This window comes from Quercus robur, chromosome 11, assembly GCF_932294415.1.
Source record: "Quercus robur chromosome 11, dhQueRobu3.1, whole genome shotgun sequence".
NCBI lineage: Eukaryota > Viridiplantae > Streptophyta > Magnoliopsida > Fagales > Fagaceae > Quercus > Quercus robur.
The window spans coordinates 48066696-48084398 of NC_065544.1; positions in this window are offsets into that span (position 1 = coordinate 48066696).

Genomic DNA, 17703 nt, shown 5'->3' on the forward strand with positions numbered 1-17703 from the left:
CACTGTATTCTGCACAACTAACTCCCACAATCTCTTAATATTCAAAATATTCCAAAAAAAAAAAAACTCCCACAATCTCTTACGTTAGTTATTTATAATTGTGTAAAATTTATTCACAATAACATTTTACATTTAGTTTTATTTTTTTATACATTTACGTTTTAATGATAAAAAAAAGTGTGTGAATGATGATGGTTATGTAAAAAAAATAAAATTAATAAAGTTTTATACGTCAAAAAAATTATTATTAAAAACTTTTGAGTGGGGCTGAAAAAAAAAAAACAGTATCTTCTGTATGTACTTGGCAAAAGATTGTAGCAGATGTGATTACATGACTGGCTTGTGTTGTCCTATGCCCCAGTCTAAAATAAAAAGTAAAATATTAAGACTTATTGACTAAAGTCTGAGTGGGTGAGCTTTCAAAAAAAAAAAAAGTCTGAGTGGGTGACAATAACTAGAGGACCAAATACAAGTGAAAGGTTGATTTGAGGAAAGATAGGAAAGGATGGAGGAAAATAGGACAGAAAACATTTATTTGGATTGTTTGGTTGGTAAAAAAAGGGAAAGATTATGCTGTGGTTTTAAAAAACCCACAAAAAAAATCAACAATCCTATGAATAGATATATGGAAAGAAAACTAGATTGGCTCAGGATAAAGGTAAAATTACTCATCTACCCGTTGGTTGTTTAATTGTTTTGTTTTTATTTTTTCATATTAAACGGAAGTTTTATTTATTTATTTTTCCTTTGCCAAATATTTTATTAGTTGTATTAGTTTCTAAATTTGTAGTAATTAAAAAAATCACTTTATAAAGTATATAAAAAAACTTTTTTTTTTTTTTTTATGTTATAGGGTCGTAAAGGTAAATTTATACCATTTATATTTTTTATCTTCTCATTTTTTTTATAGTTTCACTTTTTAATCCTTCTAACCAAATACACATAAAAAACTAAATATATTATATTCTTCCACTTTTTTAACTTTTCACTATTTTTTATCCTCTTACTAATTTATCACATAACTTATTAAATTAGTATTAATACAAAGTATAAAATTTAACACATATAGATATACTTATATGTTATTAAAATATGAATTTTATTAACGTATACTTAGTACTTACATAGAAAAGAGATTAATTTTATATATCTCTTTTTCAATTTTTTATAAAATTGATAATTAGTATAAGCTCTACTTACATAGAAAAGAGATTAATTTTATATATCTCTTTTTCAATTTTTTATAAAATTGATAATTAGTATATGTTCTAGCATATATTAGCGAACCCTTAAAATGTATATATATATTTTTTTAAAAATATGAGTAGGGCTGATGAATAAAACAGTTTCTTCTGTGTGTACTCGGCAAAAGATTGTAGCAGCATTGATGTGATAAGAGAGGAAGCCTCAAAAGAAGAGCAAGAAAGGCCTCCTGCTATTGTACAATGTTCATCACGTGATTACGTGACTGGCTTGTATTGTCTTATTTACAAGTCCAAAAAATGAAGAAAAATTTTTAGGCCAAGCTGGTAAGGGCACTTCGTTTAACTCATTTATATTTAAATTTCGCTGCCAGTTGGAGTTGTAGGCATCTATGAGGGTTAGCTACATCCAAAAAGATGGGCTATACTATTACCATTTATTATATACCTTAATTAGGGACAGGGTTAAGATTTTAAGCTAACCGGATCAGAGTATAAAAAAATAAACTTTAAATAAATATTTATATAGCATTAAAAAATTACAAATACAAAAAATTATTATTTTTAAATACTTTAAAATGCAATCATGTATCATATTTATTAACAAAAATAAAAAAAATACAATATTTTGTTTTTTTTAATACAAGACTGACGAAATTTTTTTTTTTTAAGTTAGAACATTTATAGTAACAGTGCTAAAAATTTTAATTTTTAACACAGCAAAAAATTACTTCATCTTTTTTTTTTCGCCTAACTTACATAACATGAATAAGGTTATATATTTTATATTGTTATAATTTCATTCCACTTAAATTCGGTCTTCTTCTTTTTTCGTCAACGGTCAACCGTATCCAAATTTTCCACACCAAAACTGATTGTAGTTGTGCTTTACTTTACTTCGGGCCCCTACTTTTCTTTATCCTGATGAAAATTTTCCACTTTACCTAACCCAAAAAAAAAAAAAAAAAAAGTTGTTGTTCTCTACCTTTTGGAATTTGTGTTTTCATCATCTTTCTATCTGATAATTTTGTGTCAAATCAAATGCCAGTGCCAAAGAAAAAGTGCTTTGGATTTTTGTGACGTTAGCAAAAGTTCCAACAAAGTACAAAACGTGAACCAAGCTAGCCTCAATTATTCATCTTATCACAGTGAGATACAGCTAACTTTTTTTTTTTTTTTTTTTTGAGAATCGAGATACAGCTAACTTCATTATCGTAGTTTTGGCTGGGTGCTAAATTATTGTGTCGTCCTATAAAAAAAAAAAAAAATTATTGTGTCTAAAGAAAAAGGTCTGCATCTAATCTGATACGGGGTGAACCAATTATCAAAAATAATGTGCAAAGCTTCGATTTGGTGTGCTCATTTTTGGATGACAATCATTTTATACTTCGGTTTGTTGAAATGGAAAATTCCTATATTTTTGTTTTTTCCTTCAGTTTGAAAAGAAAAAAAAAATTCAAAATTTTAATTTTTAATTTTTTTTCCAGATTTTTGATAATATTTAAATTTTTTGAAAATGCCGTCACAAAAACACAGCTATAAACTTTTTTTTTTTTAATGAATTTTGACCTGTTTTTTTAGTAACTAGTTGGAAACTCGATGCATAAAAAAACTTTGCCTAAAATAAAGTATATTGGTTTCAAGCTTTGCATAAAAAGTATAATTAAATTATATTAATTTTAAACTTAAACAATAAATATAACATGAAGACTTTAAAAAAAAATGGTGTGTATTTAACTAAAAGTTTCTATAGTTCTCTCTAGTTTTTATTGTGGGATGCCAAAATTATTTTTGCATCATAGATTTTATGCCAAATATTTGTGGATAGAATCTTATAAATTGTTTAGATTTTCAAAAATGACAAATGGTATTAGAATCTACTAAAGGAACAAATGCTATTAGAACCTACTAAAGGGGCAAATGCTATTAGAATCAATTACCACAGTATCTCAATTGTTTTTCAATATCTAAACTTATGATCATCTTTATGCTTATTATGGACTCACCACTTTCATGCATTTGTGTAAAAAAAATAAGAAAAAAAAAAACCTGCAATTCGAAGGCACACAAACAGTTTGATCCAACTTGTTATGAATTTCTTAATTGGTTGTAAGAGCATATCAAAAGTCATTAACAAATTAGTTTTCATACCTAGTACCATAGCATCACAAACGACTCAAAATTTTAATATGAATATAATTGAATGCAATATGACTATTGGTGACTATGTAATATCGTATAGCATTTGACTTTTTTTTTTTTTAACACGGAAAATTTTTAGGTACTTTTGGAGTATAGTAAAATGGAGTTCCCTTCTTTCACATTCATGATGGATTCTATCATGAATTTAACGAGTGGACCCTACCATGAATTTAATGAGTGGACCCTCCCATAAATGTGAGATAAGGAAGCACTATTCACTGTACTCCGGAAGTACCTAAGAATTACTCTTATAACATAGCAAGAGAAGCACTCATTATCTTAGTAGACAATCCTTCCAATGTGTAGCCCATTGATAAGATTGAATATCATCTTCAATTTGGGAAATCCTAATATAGCACTGAGAGAGAGAGAGAGAGAGAGAGAGAGAGAGAGAGAGAGAGAGAGAGAGAGAGAGAGAGAGAGAGAGAGAGAGAGAGAGAGAGAGAGAGAGAGAGAGAGAGAGAGAGAGAGAGAGAGAGAGAGAGAGAGAGAGAGAGAGAGTACATATCCTTTTTATTTTTATTTTTTTGAGTGATTCTATATATTCTTTGACCATACACTCTATTTGTTTAAACAGAATGGCTGAATTAAGACTTGAAAAATGAGTAGGAACGTTGGTTTTGTCTTTGACCATACACTTTATTTGTTTAAACAGAATGGCTGAATTAAGATTTGAAAAATGAGTAGGAACGTTGGTTTTGTCAGATAGGATCAATGAATTTGAACTACAAACCGTTGTTCGTAAAGAAGTTGAAGAGTATGTGTAGTCTGAAGGGAAGCTTGTTTAAGTCTGGGCTTTCATCTACACATGGGAAGGATCATGCTTAGGTCATAATATGTAAGAGAATAAATGGGTTTGGGCTTTGCATAAGGTTTGATTTAATTTTCAACAACAACCCATCTTTAGTAAAAAGAAGTTAACGTGATTTTTTGGGTAACAGTAAAAACAACTTAATGAGAAAATGTTAAAAAAGACTAAATACAATATTAGAGCGTCATATGGTAGAAGCTCATGCACTCTCACATGAGATCTCTACTTTTATAAATATATTAGTCGTAGACCTGTGCAATGCGTAGGATAATTTTGATGTTATATTCTTTTTTGTTAAGTAAAGAATGAAATAATGGTTGAGATTTATAAGCAATAGTACCAAACTCATTTCCCAATAATCTGATTACACTGTAAAATGTATAATGTATATGGAAGTAAAAAAGTCTATATCTTGATTTTTTTTTGTGTGTGTGTGTATTTCTTTTTTTGGGCAACAAATCATGTTGCATTTTACTTTCAATTATTATATATGACAATATATCTTGTAATATGTTATAATAAAGTGAGATATACATCAAAACACAACACAATTAAAAAATGGAAAATGTATAATTTTTATTAGAACATGAAAATGAATCTTGATGGCTTCATATGAAAGCTAATATTATTTTGCATTTTTGGAGAAGTTAATAAGCAATTTATCCAAACTTTGTTTCCATTTTATCACATAAGAACTATTAAACAAAGTTTCTATTTTGATAATCACTAAACTCATATATGAGAATCAACTATTGCAAAAACTTTTCTCCCCAAAACATATAATGATTTCTATTTTTCCTTTCCATTCCATAAAATTTAAAAAATGTGAAAAACTAAGGAAGCTAAATATGTAGTTGATCTCAGTCAATCAATAAATAACATAAAAGGGGTAGGGGAAAGCAAATGTATTCATGGTATAATTGTTTATATATGTCCATATTTATTTTTTGTATATATTAATACTCTTGTTTTCTAAAATATTCATGTAGCAACGACATCTTGTTTGATCTCTCCCAGGTCTTTGGCTTTAACCCAACTTAAAGCATATAAACCAATGATCATGAAAAAAGAACCTAGCAAGATGAAGCCAAACACAATTTCTAAATTTTAACAAATAGAACATCAAGATTATAGAGAAATCGAAATGAGAGAGAGAGAGAGAGAGGTAGAGAGAGAGAGAGGTAACTTTGATAGTAGATATCAAAAACAAACATGTAGTGATAATTAAAAAAATTCATCACAAATATTATGCTTATTGGTTTTAAGAGGGATTAAAAGAGAACATATATAAATAAATAAAATATGTAGGGGAAGGGAAATATATATATATATATATATATATATGATACATAAGTGTTGAGGGAGGGGAAATGTTGGGGACGAGAAAGAGACTATGCATGTTTTGGTAATTGAAAAATGAATTTATAACTGGCAAGTTGCATAGTTAATGTGATAATGATGATGAGGATGATGGTGATGATGGGGTGTGTATATATATATATATATATATATTTAAAAAAAAAAAAAAAAAAAACTCATCAAATCCAATGTGGTAACATAATAGTAAGTCTGAATAGATGACTTTTGGGCTACCATATAGGTTTATGAAAAATTTAAAACTTTCTATATTCTTTTTTTTTTTTTTTTCAAAAACTTTTATTGGAAAAAATAATTTCCTTCATAAATGAGAATTTCATGATTTTTTTTTTCAATTAGATAGAAGAAATATATAGGTATGGAACAACTTTTTTCCCCTAATTTTATTAGAAGGGAAATTGTATGTAGAAATTAATTTTTTAACTCTTGCCTTTTAGGTATCTCCCCCCTCCCCTCCCAGAAAAAGAAAAATGACTTTTTAGTTACTAAAAAAAAGCCTCCTAGGGATAATTTAAGAGGAAAAGTATACTAATTAAGGAGGAAAAAATTGATACCGTACCTAAAAGAGCTAATAGTGAATATTTAAGTAGATATTATTTAATAATTATTATTTAATAATTATTATAATGGTGGAATTTATAGTATGCATTTAATAATTTTTTAAAGTACAATTTTAATGGGTAGAACCCAATTATGTAAAGAAAAATTGTAAACATGGACACAAAGAAATAGTTTATCAATTGAAAAATGAAAAAAAAAAAAAAAAGATGAAGAAGAAGAAATATGGATATACAATCTTAGAAATGAAAATCCAGTACAAACCTTTACATTGTAATTTGTTGAAAAATTAATGAAAATAACCATTGTAGGTACTCAAGAATTCTTGGCTTTGGCTTTGGCTTTTTGGCTTAATTGTCTTGCCTTGCCTTGCCTTGAATTATTTTTGTCCCACATTGGAAGGATGACTTCCCTCCTTCTACCTTATAAGGCATGAACCAATGAGAATTGCAGCCAAAAAGCCAAAAAGTTCAAGGGAAGAAAAAGAAAAACTAACCTCAAATAGACTTTCTAATTGTAGTTTTAATTTGGTGACTTTTGGGTTGGAAAGAAAGCAATACCAATTGTAGTTGTAATTCAGTGGGTTTTAAATCCAAAGGGAGGCAATTTTTTTTTTTTTTTTTTATAGGAAGACTGCAATTTTATTTCAAACTAGATAGAAAAAGATACATCATTGGTAAGAGCTTGCATTAAGAAGCAAGGCGTCTCTTCCATCCATGCTACAAAATCAACAATGCCTCTTGCATGTTTTGCTAATAAGTGAGCTGGTGTATTCCCCTGCCTGCGGATATGAGAAAAATCAACCTGGCGAAACAACCCACAAAACCAATTGCACCCGATATGACTGATGCTACTACGGATGGTGGGGATGAGTGACCACATAGAGCATTATAGACTATTAAAGAGTCCATTTCCATGATGAAATCAGAGATGCCGACATCCCTTGCAAACTGAAACGCCACTTCCGCTGCCTTCGCCTCAACCTCTAACGCTCCCAAAGGTGCATTGATCTTCTGGCTTAGAGCTGCTATGACTTGCCCCTGCTCATCTCGGATTAGAACACCAACCCCAGCTGTTTTTTGTGTTTTAAATACAGCTCCATCCACGTTCAGTTTGTATCTATTTGTTGGTGGGGGAGACCATCGCACCTCTTGACTTCTCGGTACCGGTTCCGGCAATGAGTTCGCACCTCTGTATTCCGCCAAGTACTGCATACTCCATTTTACTAGAGCTTCACCCGTCTTCTTTGTCCCACCATGGCGCACTTCATTGCGGTTTGTCCACATGGACCATGCTATAGTAACCACCGCAGCTAATTTATCCTCATTATGTTCCTCAAGCAACATCATGTGCCATACCAGATCAAAGAAGGAGTTTATTGCCTCTGGTTCAAATGCAAACCTGAGTTTGGTGCATTGTCAAACCTGTTTAGCTCTTTTGCAACTCCAAAACAAGTGACCCGAATGCTCCACACCTTCGTTACATTCCTCACAGGTATCATTTTCCACCACTTTCCTCCGCTTCAAGTTCACCTTCGTGGGCAAAATTTCTCGACAAGCTCTCCATGTGAAATGTCGGATTTTATGAGGTACCGGCAGCCTCCAAATGCGTTTCCAGAATCGCCGAAGTCCACTGCCATCCGAGCTAGACCCTGCATTGTCAGACCGGGTATTCTCCATTGCCATCCTGTATGCACTACGAACACTAAAAGAGCCATTATTTGTCGCAGCCCATATGGTTTTGTCTGGCGGTAACAGAGAGCTTAAGGGAATGCCTTTGATAATACTTGCCTCATGTGGGAGAAACAGGGCATCTATCACCTGCATTTTCCAGCTCATAGTTTCTTGAGAAATCAGCTCACTAACCCGCATATCAGCTGGCATAAACATTCTAGGAGACACCACCTTGAATGTAGAAGATGATGGCAGCCATTTATCCCCCCAAACACGAATAGATTCACCATTTCCCACATTCCACCGGATGCCTTGTTTCACCAATTGTTGGGCTGCCATGATACTCCTCCAAGCATAGGATGGGTGATTTCCCATTGAGGCATTAATAAAATCTGTGTGAGGAAAATATCTCACCTTGAGAAGGCGGTAAACTAATGAATCATGCATCCCTTGAAGTCTCCAACCTTGTTTAGCAAGAAGGGCAAGGTTAAATTGTTTCAATTGTCGAAACCCTATACCTCCATTTGCCTTGGGCTCACACAATTTCTCCCAACTAAGTCAAGACATTTTTCTCTCATCACCTTTTTGACCCTACCAGAAATTCCGGATCATACTAGTCAACTCATCACAAAGAGAATCAGGTATTTTAAAGCAGCACATAGTGTACGTTGGTATAGCCTGAGCTACAGCCTTGATCAACACTTCCTTGCCTGCTTTTGAAAGGAGTTTCTCTTTCCAACCTGCTAACTTCTTGCTAAGCTTGTCCTTTATATCATTGAAAGTATTCCTCTTATTTTTCCCCACCAATGATGGCAAACCCAAATACTTCTCATGCTGTTGAATCACTTGAGCCCCAAATCTGTGCTTTATTTCTTCTTTAATTTCCTCAGGAGTGTTCTTACTAAAAAACAGAGCCGTTTTTGTTCGATTCAGCTGTTGGCCCGAAGCTTGTTCATAAACCCCCAAAATTCTTTGTAGAACATTACATTCTTCGATTGTAGCCTTACAGAAAATAATACTGTCATCTGCAAAGAAGAGATGTGATAGGCTAGGAGCACCCCTACAAATTGTTACCCCCTTCATCTCACCCATATCCACTGCCTTTTTTATTAAAGCTGAAAGTCCCTCAGCACATAGTAAAAATAAATACGGGGATAAAGGGTCCCCTTGTCGAATTCCCCTAGATGGTATGATCTTGCCCCTTGGTTTCCCATTAATTTTTACTGAATAGGAAACTGAAGTAACACATTTCATAATCAAACTCCTCCACTTCTCCCCAAATCCCAGCTTCGCCATAATTTTTTCTAGGCATACCCACTCCACTCTATCATATGCCTTGCTCATATCCAGCTTCAATGCCATTTCAACCTTTTTTCCTCCTTTCCTCCCATTTATGTGATGCATGGGCTCAAAAGCAACCAGGACATTATCAGTGATCAACCTTCCATGCACAAAAGCACTTTGGGTGTCACTAATAATAGACGGCAGGATCTTCTTTAATCTGTTTGCAATCACCTTAGATGTTATCCTGAAAACCACATTACACAGACTAATAGGGCGAAAGTCAGTCACCCTTTTGGGCTCCTTGACTTTAGGGATCAGTACAATATGAGTCTCATTAAAATTGGGAGGATGTAAACCATGATTAAGAAAATCAAGAATAGTTTTAGTAACGACATCACCTACTATTGGCCAAAAATTTTGATAAAATAAAGGGGGCATATCATCAGGACCTGGGGCTTTTAATGGGTGCATCTGCTTCAAGGCCATCTGTACTTCTCTGGCTGTAAAGGCTTTCTCCAACATGTGATTCATCTGTGGGGTCACTTTTGGCTGCATGGCTTGTAAAATTTCATTAAACTCTGTTGGGTGACTTGTTGTGAATAGGGCCGTGTAATACTCCTCCACAATATCCCCCACCTTCCTTTCATCCTCCTGCCATATTTCCTGTGAATCAAGCATCCCATCAATCTGATTCTTTTTGAGCCTAGCCGATGCCTTAGCATGAAAATAGCTAGTATTTTTATCACCATCTCGAAACCAATTTATCCTTGACCGTTGGTACCACATTGCATCCTCCTTGTCATGCCATTTGTTTAACTCCACTCTTGTGTCCCTCATATCTTGAATGTTTGTTGGAGAGGCCGGTTGCATTTCCAACCACTCCAAGTGTTTTTGTAACTCATTTATTTTCCTCCCAACATGTCCAAACACGTTTTTATTCCATGCTTCCAGCTGCACCCGACATTGATCTATACATGAGACTATAGGGAAATCCAATTGAGTTAGAGCACCTTCATTCCAAGCATTCTGCACAATCTCTTCACATTGAGGCTCCTTGAGCCACATTGATTCAAATCTAAATAATCTCGTCATCTTCCTTTTACCCACCCTTCTATCCATACGCAGCAACAATGGAGAATGATCTGATGCCAAGTTAGTGAGATGATGGAGTTTAGCTCTTGGGAACAAGTTCACCCATTCCACATTTGCTAAGGCACGGTCAAGCCTTTCCCGGATCTGCCTACCTTCCCTTGTCTCATAAATCCATGTGAATCTTGGCCCCACGAAGCCAATGTCACGCAAACCGCACAAATTAATTGTTTCTACAAAGTTTGCCAATTGTTGCCTTGGTCTAGAACTCCCACCTTCCTTCTCCGACATGCTCATAATTTCATTAAAATCACCTATAACCAGCCATGGCAGCGAAGAAGTTGTACCCAAATGCTTCATTTTAGCCCATGATTCATGCCTTTTTGAAGTTTCCGGATTACCGTAAAAACCAGTCAAGTGCCACCATCCATATTCAGCCCCCCCATCCACCAGTGCATCAATGTGTGACTGTGAGAATGTTTGAACCTCAAGTTTCACCTCTTCCCTCCATAATATTGCCAAACCACCCTTTGAACCAATACTATCCACATACAAACCATGTTTTAGATTACATTTATTCTTAACCATAACCATCCAATCTCTATTCGACTTCATCTCCATAAGGAAGACAATCTTGGGCTCTTCTTTTTTTACCACCTCTGATAAGGCGTTAACTGTCCGGAGGTTCCCAAGCCCCCGGCAGTTCCAACTGAGGAGATTCATTGCCCCCGGCGGAGTTGCATAGCAACCTCCGCCGATTCAAATTCTGAAGCCATCAACATACTTAAGTTCTTCGTCTCTTCCTCCATTCTAAGTCTTTTTTCATTTTCCTGTGTCACCCCGTTTCCTTCTGTCTGATTTCTTTTCTTGCTTTTGGGCCTCTCTGTGTCAACTATTATTGGTGCATTTACATTCCTAGGCTTTGCATGTATTCTGGTCCACGTTCCAATGGGCTTATGTTCGGCAGCTTGCATGGACTTTGGCCCATCATCACGTGGTTTTAGTTTTATTTTAGTGCCACATGCCTCGCCTTTCCTTCCAGCTGTGCAAGTCACTTGCTCGTCAAGCCTAGGAGTCAACTGAATGCCCAGATTCTTCTCTCCCGTGATTTCCGCCTCATTAACTTCCATATCTATTTCCTTCTCATTCTGTTCTACCGTTACTGCCGTATCCTCCTTATTTAAATTCTGATTTTCAAAACCTGCATTAATAGCCTCATCAATTTCCTGTAGAGTAGCCGCAAATTCCGCTGCAGATTGATTTGCGACTGATTTTCCTGATTCGCCGGATACGTTACTGGACTCCACGTTTCCAACTGAATCCGGCACTGGCACCGTGTCCGTTCTGTCTACACTGATCTTCCTGCCTCTCGGTTTTGATGCCCCATTCATGTTTTCATACCCTTGGACTTCAACAATGGATTTCTTCGCTGGATTAAACTGGCTGGCCCTGATCCATGGTCCAAATTGTTGCTCCTCAACTGATAAAGTTCCTTTGCTCCGGAGCCACAAAACACATTCTTTGTCGTCATGCGTTAAGTGACCGCACTAGTAACATAGGTTAGGTAATCGTTCATACTGAAAAGAAACCCAGCCTTCATTGTCTTCATCAAAATCCACACGTCATCCTCTGCATATTGGTTCTAAAATATCTATAGTTACTCGCACCCTCATGAAATTTCCTCCTCTCATCTCCGTTAGATCTTTTGGCACATGGACCACTCCTAGTGACTCTCCAAGACGCATTGCTACTTCTGTCGTCAATAGAGAGTATGGTAAATTATGAATCTGCACCCAGAATGTTGCCTTGTCAAAAATGAGTTTCTCAATCGGAGTAGAGAAATCATATCGTTGGAAGACCACCAAGTGTCTGTCAAAAGACCATGGCTCTCCTAGCAGTACCTTTTCCACATCCTCCGCCGTTTGGAAAGCAAAAAGTAATCTATTGTCCCCTGCTTCACTCACTTCAAACGCTTTCCTAGTGCGCCATAGTGGTCTGAACATTTTTGCCACAGCCTCCACGTTCAAAGATCTACGCGTAAAAAACTTTGCTGCTAGCACAAAAGCTTAAGTTTTCTTATTCTTTGACAGGTCAAGCTTATCTCCTTCCTTCTCCGTCAATGATAATTTCTTCCAATCCTTAGTTAAGTCCTCCATACCGATCCTATTCTGTATCCCAAACCCCCTGAAAAAAACAACCCACAAGCCCTACCAGTAACTTTGTTACTAGAGGGGACTCAACGTCCTTCCCAAAAATGAGAAGGGAAACTCTATACTACGGTATGGAGATGGTGGGAAACCCTACCCTACCCTACCGAGAACTAACTCCTTTTCCTTTGGTGGTTCCAAAGGGAGGCAATTGAATGTTTTTATGGGGAGAGAAGCCGTTTGTTTGGAGAAATTATTAGGTCCACTAGGAGGACTGTGGACGTGGTCCTCCTTGACCTCTCAACCTATAAAATGCTTCTATTTATGCAAATGGGACATCACCTGATAATTTTTATTTTTTATCCTTTGTGCTAATTAGGAAGTCACTCACATATTTGTATAAATGACATTATCTCATTGGTTGGGAGGACCATATCAGTAGTCTTCCTGGTGGATCTAATAATTTCTCGTTTGTTTGATATAAAAGTCAGAGAGAGAGAGAGAGAGAGAGACAGAGAGAATAATTGATTGCTGAATTTAAGGCAATTTAGATTCAAGGAGAATGTCAGTGATAGTATAAAATAGGATTGATGGAAAGATGATGAGTTGAGAGAGAGAAAATGGGATTGATTAAAGAGAACATGTGAAGCGAAAGCCCAAAAAAAAAATTAAAAATTAAAAAAATAGAAATTTTGTGACATGGCGATGATGTGACTCAACTGACGCATAACAATAATAAATGTTACGAGATATATATATATATATATATATATATATATATATAGACGGATGACTGCAAGGTCAATATTCATATCTTGGCCACATTTAATAATCATTACAGAGAATCAAAGGAGAAAGGGCTTTTGATGGAATTTCCTAGGTCCAATTCACACAGCGGGAAGGGAAATAAGTGGCACATTTGTCGGCTAAAGAAGGCATGAGTAGCTGAGGCTACTCAAGTAAGGCTTTTTTTTTTTGGTAATCTGGAATCATGCTTGTAAGGACTCAATTTGTAGCGACCCTAGGTTAATGTGTTAGGTCCGTACGCTAAAGGCCCAAACAATAAAATTTGTAGAGAGCGGGTTGAAAGGCTAGGCCTTGGTCACCAAACGATGGTTGGTCATGGTTTTCATGATAACATTCATGAGGGAGAACTTGGGATGTCTGATCAGACCTTTTCCCGACACGGCTTGGGTGACTCCGGTCATTGAACCTCATCCAAGGAGTTTAGGGAGTTTCGTGCTCTTATTATCCTTCTCTTTTAGGACTCCATGGTTCGGGAGACGACTTGTCCTCCCCTCTCTATTGCTTCTCTTTCCTTTTTATACTAGCATTTACCATCCCTCTAGTGTCCACGTGTAAGCTCAACTTTCTGGGGTTGAGACTTGTCCTATCAGCCCATACCTAGAGTAGTTGGGGGTGATTGTAAAAGCTGAAGAGCATGGTGAAGAGCATGGACATGTCAGACGCAGAGTTCTTTATTGCAGTATTGGCAGCTTTTTACTTGGGCTGCTCTTGCACTGTGCTCGTCCTTTCCTTTAAGGGCTCTATGGGATGTCGAGCATAAGATCGTCCTCAGCCATATCTCTCCTCGGCTCAGGCCTTGGGCCTTAATATAAAGTGGGTCGGGGTCGTAAATTTTCTGACCCCATATTAGCCCCTAAAAATCCTGCTGTCTAACCTTTTGGTCGGAGAGGAGGGTTTTGGTGATGCCAGGCCTTTATCACGGTTTGCCTAACTTTGTCCTTCATTAATATCAGTGTCTCTTCATTTGCCTGGAAAATGTGCCGGATTGTGAGACATTCTTTTAGATTTACTCACGCCACGTCTTCACCGTTTCAGTGCACGAGGCGCATCTTTAATAAGTTCCCTTTACGAGGCCACTCAAATCCGACGGTTGTAGACGGCGTTGGGAGTTGAGTGGAAACTATCTCGTCTGTAGCCCTTCTTGGAAATCTGCGTAGATCAAATGCCACCAAACTTGCCCTCTATATAAGAAGCAGGGTAAGAGGTCACTCCCTTTACGTACAGACCCTTCAGTCTTTTCAAATTCCTAATCCTTCAGCTGCGCTCAAAGTTTTCATTGTCAGTGCAATTAAACCTTAGAGAGTAATATGCTTGAGGCACAAGTGGGGGTGAAGGAACCACACCCGCTCCAGAAGCACTGGGTCCTTCCGAGACTCGAGATGGCGCGGTCAGGGTAAGGGAGACAGAGACTCAAGACGGTTCTCCGCTTTCACAAGGCGGGAGTGATGCCTCCACCTCTTTCAGCCAAAATCCGAAGCAAGTGCTGGTCGTGTCAGACTTTTGGTGTGACAGCAATGGGGTTTCTCGTCACCAGTACCATCCGCTCTCTCTCGAGCGCTGCTAATATGACACCTGCGTGTTAGGAGTCAGAGCTGATGCGGGGATTAAGCATCCCTGCTTCCTCCTCTCTTCCTTCACTGGTGCCTCTTTCTGCCTCCGCTTCTTCTTCTTTCCCATCGTCGGGGCCACTCTGGTGTTTTTATTTCTTCTTCTGCTTCTTCTTCTCTTCCATCAACGGGGCCATCCTGTCATGCATAATCTCTACTAGAGCAAAGTTTTGAAGGATTTATCACTTCCTTGTATCTTTTTTTTTATTTATTTTTTGCTTTTGTAGTTAGCTTTTGGTATATGCTTACTTAAGCCCCTCATTGTACGTTGTACTATTTGTTTGTCTTAATAAAAGATGATTTTGTTTTACTCTACATATTCTTTCTTTTCTGCAGTAATTATTTTGTGAATGGATGTATTTCATATATGTATTTTTTTTTGAACGATACTTATGGCCGAAACCCTTGTTAGCAAAAAGCTATTATTTTGAACTTATTGAGACTATTAAGCATAATAATACCAACCTACAGTAGATTAAACATACGAGACTAATCGAGATAACAGCTGAATGCTCTGTGTTGCGCGTGAGGCAGTCATCCGAGAATGAGTAACCCAAAATAAACCATCCGAGAGGGTTGCCGAGTACTAGGGGGTTTGGCCGCGTTCTTGGTAACACTCATGACCTTAATTGTTTTTGGCATCCGGTCCGAGGACCGAGGTATGGCTATACCGGGCCTAAACACTCGTTTGCATTAGTTCCCTTAAAATTGAGGATCCGAGGATAGACCGGGACTTCCCTTCGGTCTAGGACTTAATCCAATTTTTAATGGATAATCTTCCCATGGGTCTGAGTCCGAGAACCATGCAATACCTTGGTTCTGTCCAAAACTTAGATTTTCCTTTAAGTAGTTGGTTTTCCCATAGGTTTGAGTCCGAGGATTATACAATACCTTGGTTCTGTCCAAAACTTAGAATAATAATCAATTAATTTTTAATTAAATTTTTTTTAAGCAGTTGGTTTCCCCATAGGTTTGAGTCCGAGGACCATACAATACCTTGGTTCTGTCCAAAACTTATAATTTTTCTTTTAAGTAGTTGGTTTCCCCATAGGTTTGAGTCCGAGGACCATACAATACCTTAGTTCTGTCCAAAACTTATAATTTTTCTTTTAAGTAGTTGGTGTCCCCATAGGTTTGAGTCCGAGGACCATACAATACCTTGGTTTTGTCCAAAACTTATAATTTTTCTTTTAAGTAGTTAGTTTTCCCATGGGTTTGAGTCCGAGGACCATACAATACCTTGGTTCTGTCCAAAACTTATAATTTTTCTTTTAAGTAGTTGGTTTCCCTATAGGTTTGAGTCCGAGAATCATACAATACCTTGGTTCTGTCCAGAACTTATAATTTTTCTTTTAAGTAGTTGGTCTCCCCATAGGTTTGAGTTCGAGGACCATACAATACCTTCGTTCTCTCCAAAACTTATAATTTTTCTTTTAAATAGTTGGTTTCCCCATAGGTTTGAGTCCGAGGACCATACAATACCTTGGTTTTGTCCAGAACTTATAATTTTTCTTTTAAGTAGTTGGTTTCCCCATAGGTTTAAGTCCGAGGACCATACAATACGTTGGTTCTGTCCAGAACTTATAATTTTTCTTTTAAGTAGTTGGTTTCCCCATAGGTTTGAGTCCGAGGACCATACAATACCTTGGTTCTGTCCAGAAGTTATAATTTTTCTTTTAAGTAGTTGGTCTCCCTATAGGTTTGAGTCCGAGGACCATACAATACCTTAATTCTGTCCAAAACTTATAATTTTTTTTAAGTAGTTGGTTTCCCCATAGGTTTGAGTCCGAGGACCATACAATACCTTGGTTTTGTCCAAAACTTATAATTTTTCTTTTAAGTAGTTGGTTTCCCTATAGGTTTGAGTCCGAGGACCATACAATACCTTGGTTCTGTCCAGAACTTATAATTTTTCTTTTAAGTAGTTGGTTTCCCTATAGGTTTGAGTCCGAGGACCATACAATACCTTAGTTTTGTCCGAAACTTATAATTTTTCTTCTAAGTACCGAGGATTATCCCCTCGGCCAAGGCACGGGGCGTCGAATTGATGGTGGAAGCCCCTAGAACTGTCCTTGTCACTAGTGCTTTGAAGCATAGCCCCTAGTGGAACTTTATACTAGGGCAACAACACCAGGCCGCTGGAAGTAATGGAGGGGCTTTCGCAGGCCTTGAGTTGACAGGAGCTCGACCCACCGTTTGTGCCAATGCACAAGCCTTCCCACAGACGGTGCCAAATGTAAGGACTCAATTTGTAGCGACCCTAGGTTAATGTGTTGGGTCCGTACGTTAAAGACCCAAACAATAAAATTTGTAGAGAACGGGTTGAAAGGCTAGACCTTGGTCACCAAACGATGGTTGGTCGTGGTTTTCATGATAACATTCATGAGGGAGAACTTGGGATGTCTGATCAGACCTTTTCTCGGCACGGCTTGGGTGACTCCGGTCATTGAACCTTATCTGAGGAGTTTATAGGGAGTTTCGTGCTCTTATTTCTTTTAGGACTCCATGGTTCGGGAGACGACTTGTCCTCCCCTCTCTATTGCTTCTCTTTCCTTTTTATACTAGCATTTACCCTCCCTCCAGTGTCCACGTGTAAGCTCAACTTTCTGGGGTTGAGACTTGTCCTATCAGCCCATACCTAGAGTGGTTGGAGGTGGTTGTAAAAGTTGAAGAGCATGGTGAAGAGCATGGACATGTTAGACGCAGAGTTCTTTATTGCAGTATTGGCAGCTTTTTACTTGGGCCGCTCTTGCACTGTGCTCGTCCTTTCCTTTAGGGGCTCTATGGGATGCCGAGCATAAGATCGTCCTCGGCCATATCTCTCCTCGGCTCATGCCTTGGGCCTTAATATAAAGTGGGCCGGGGTCGTAAATTTTCTGACCCCATAATGCTGATATGCCCAATGCTTCTGGTACCTAATGGATATTTGGAGTGCTTTTTTTTTTT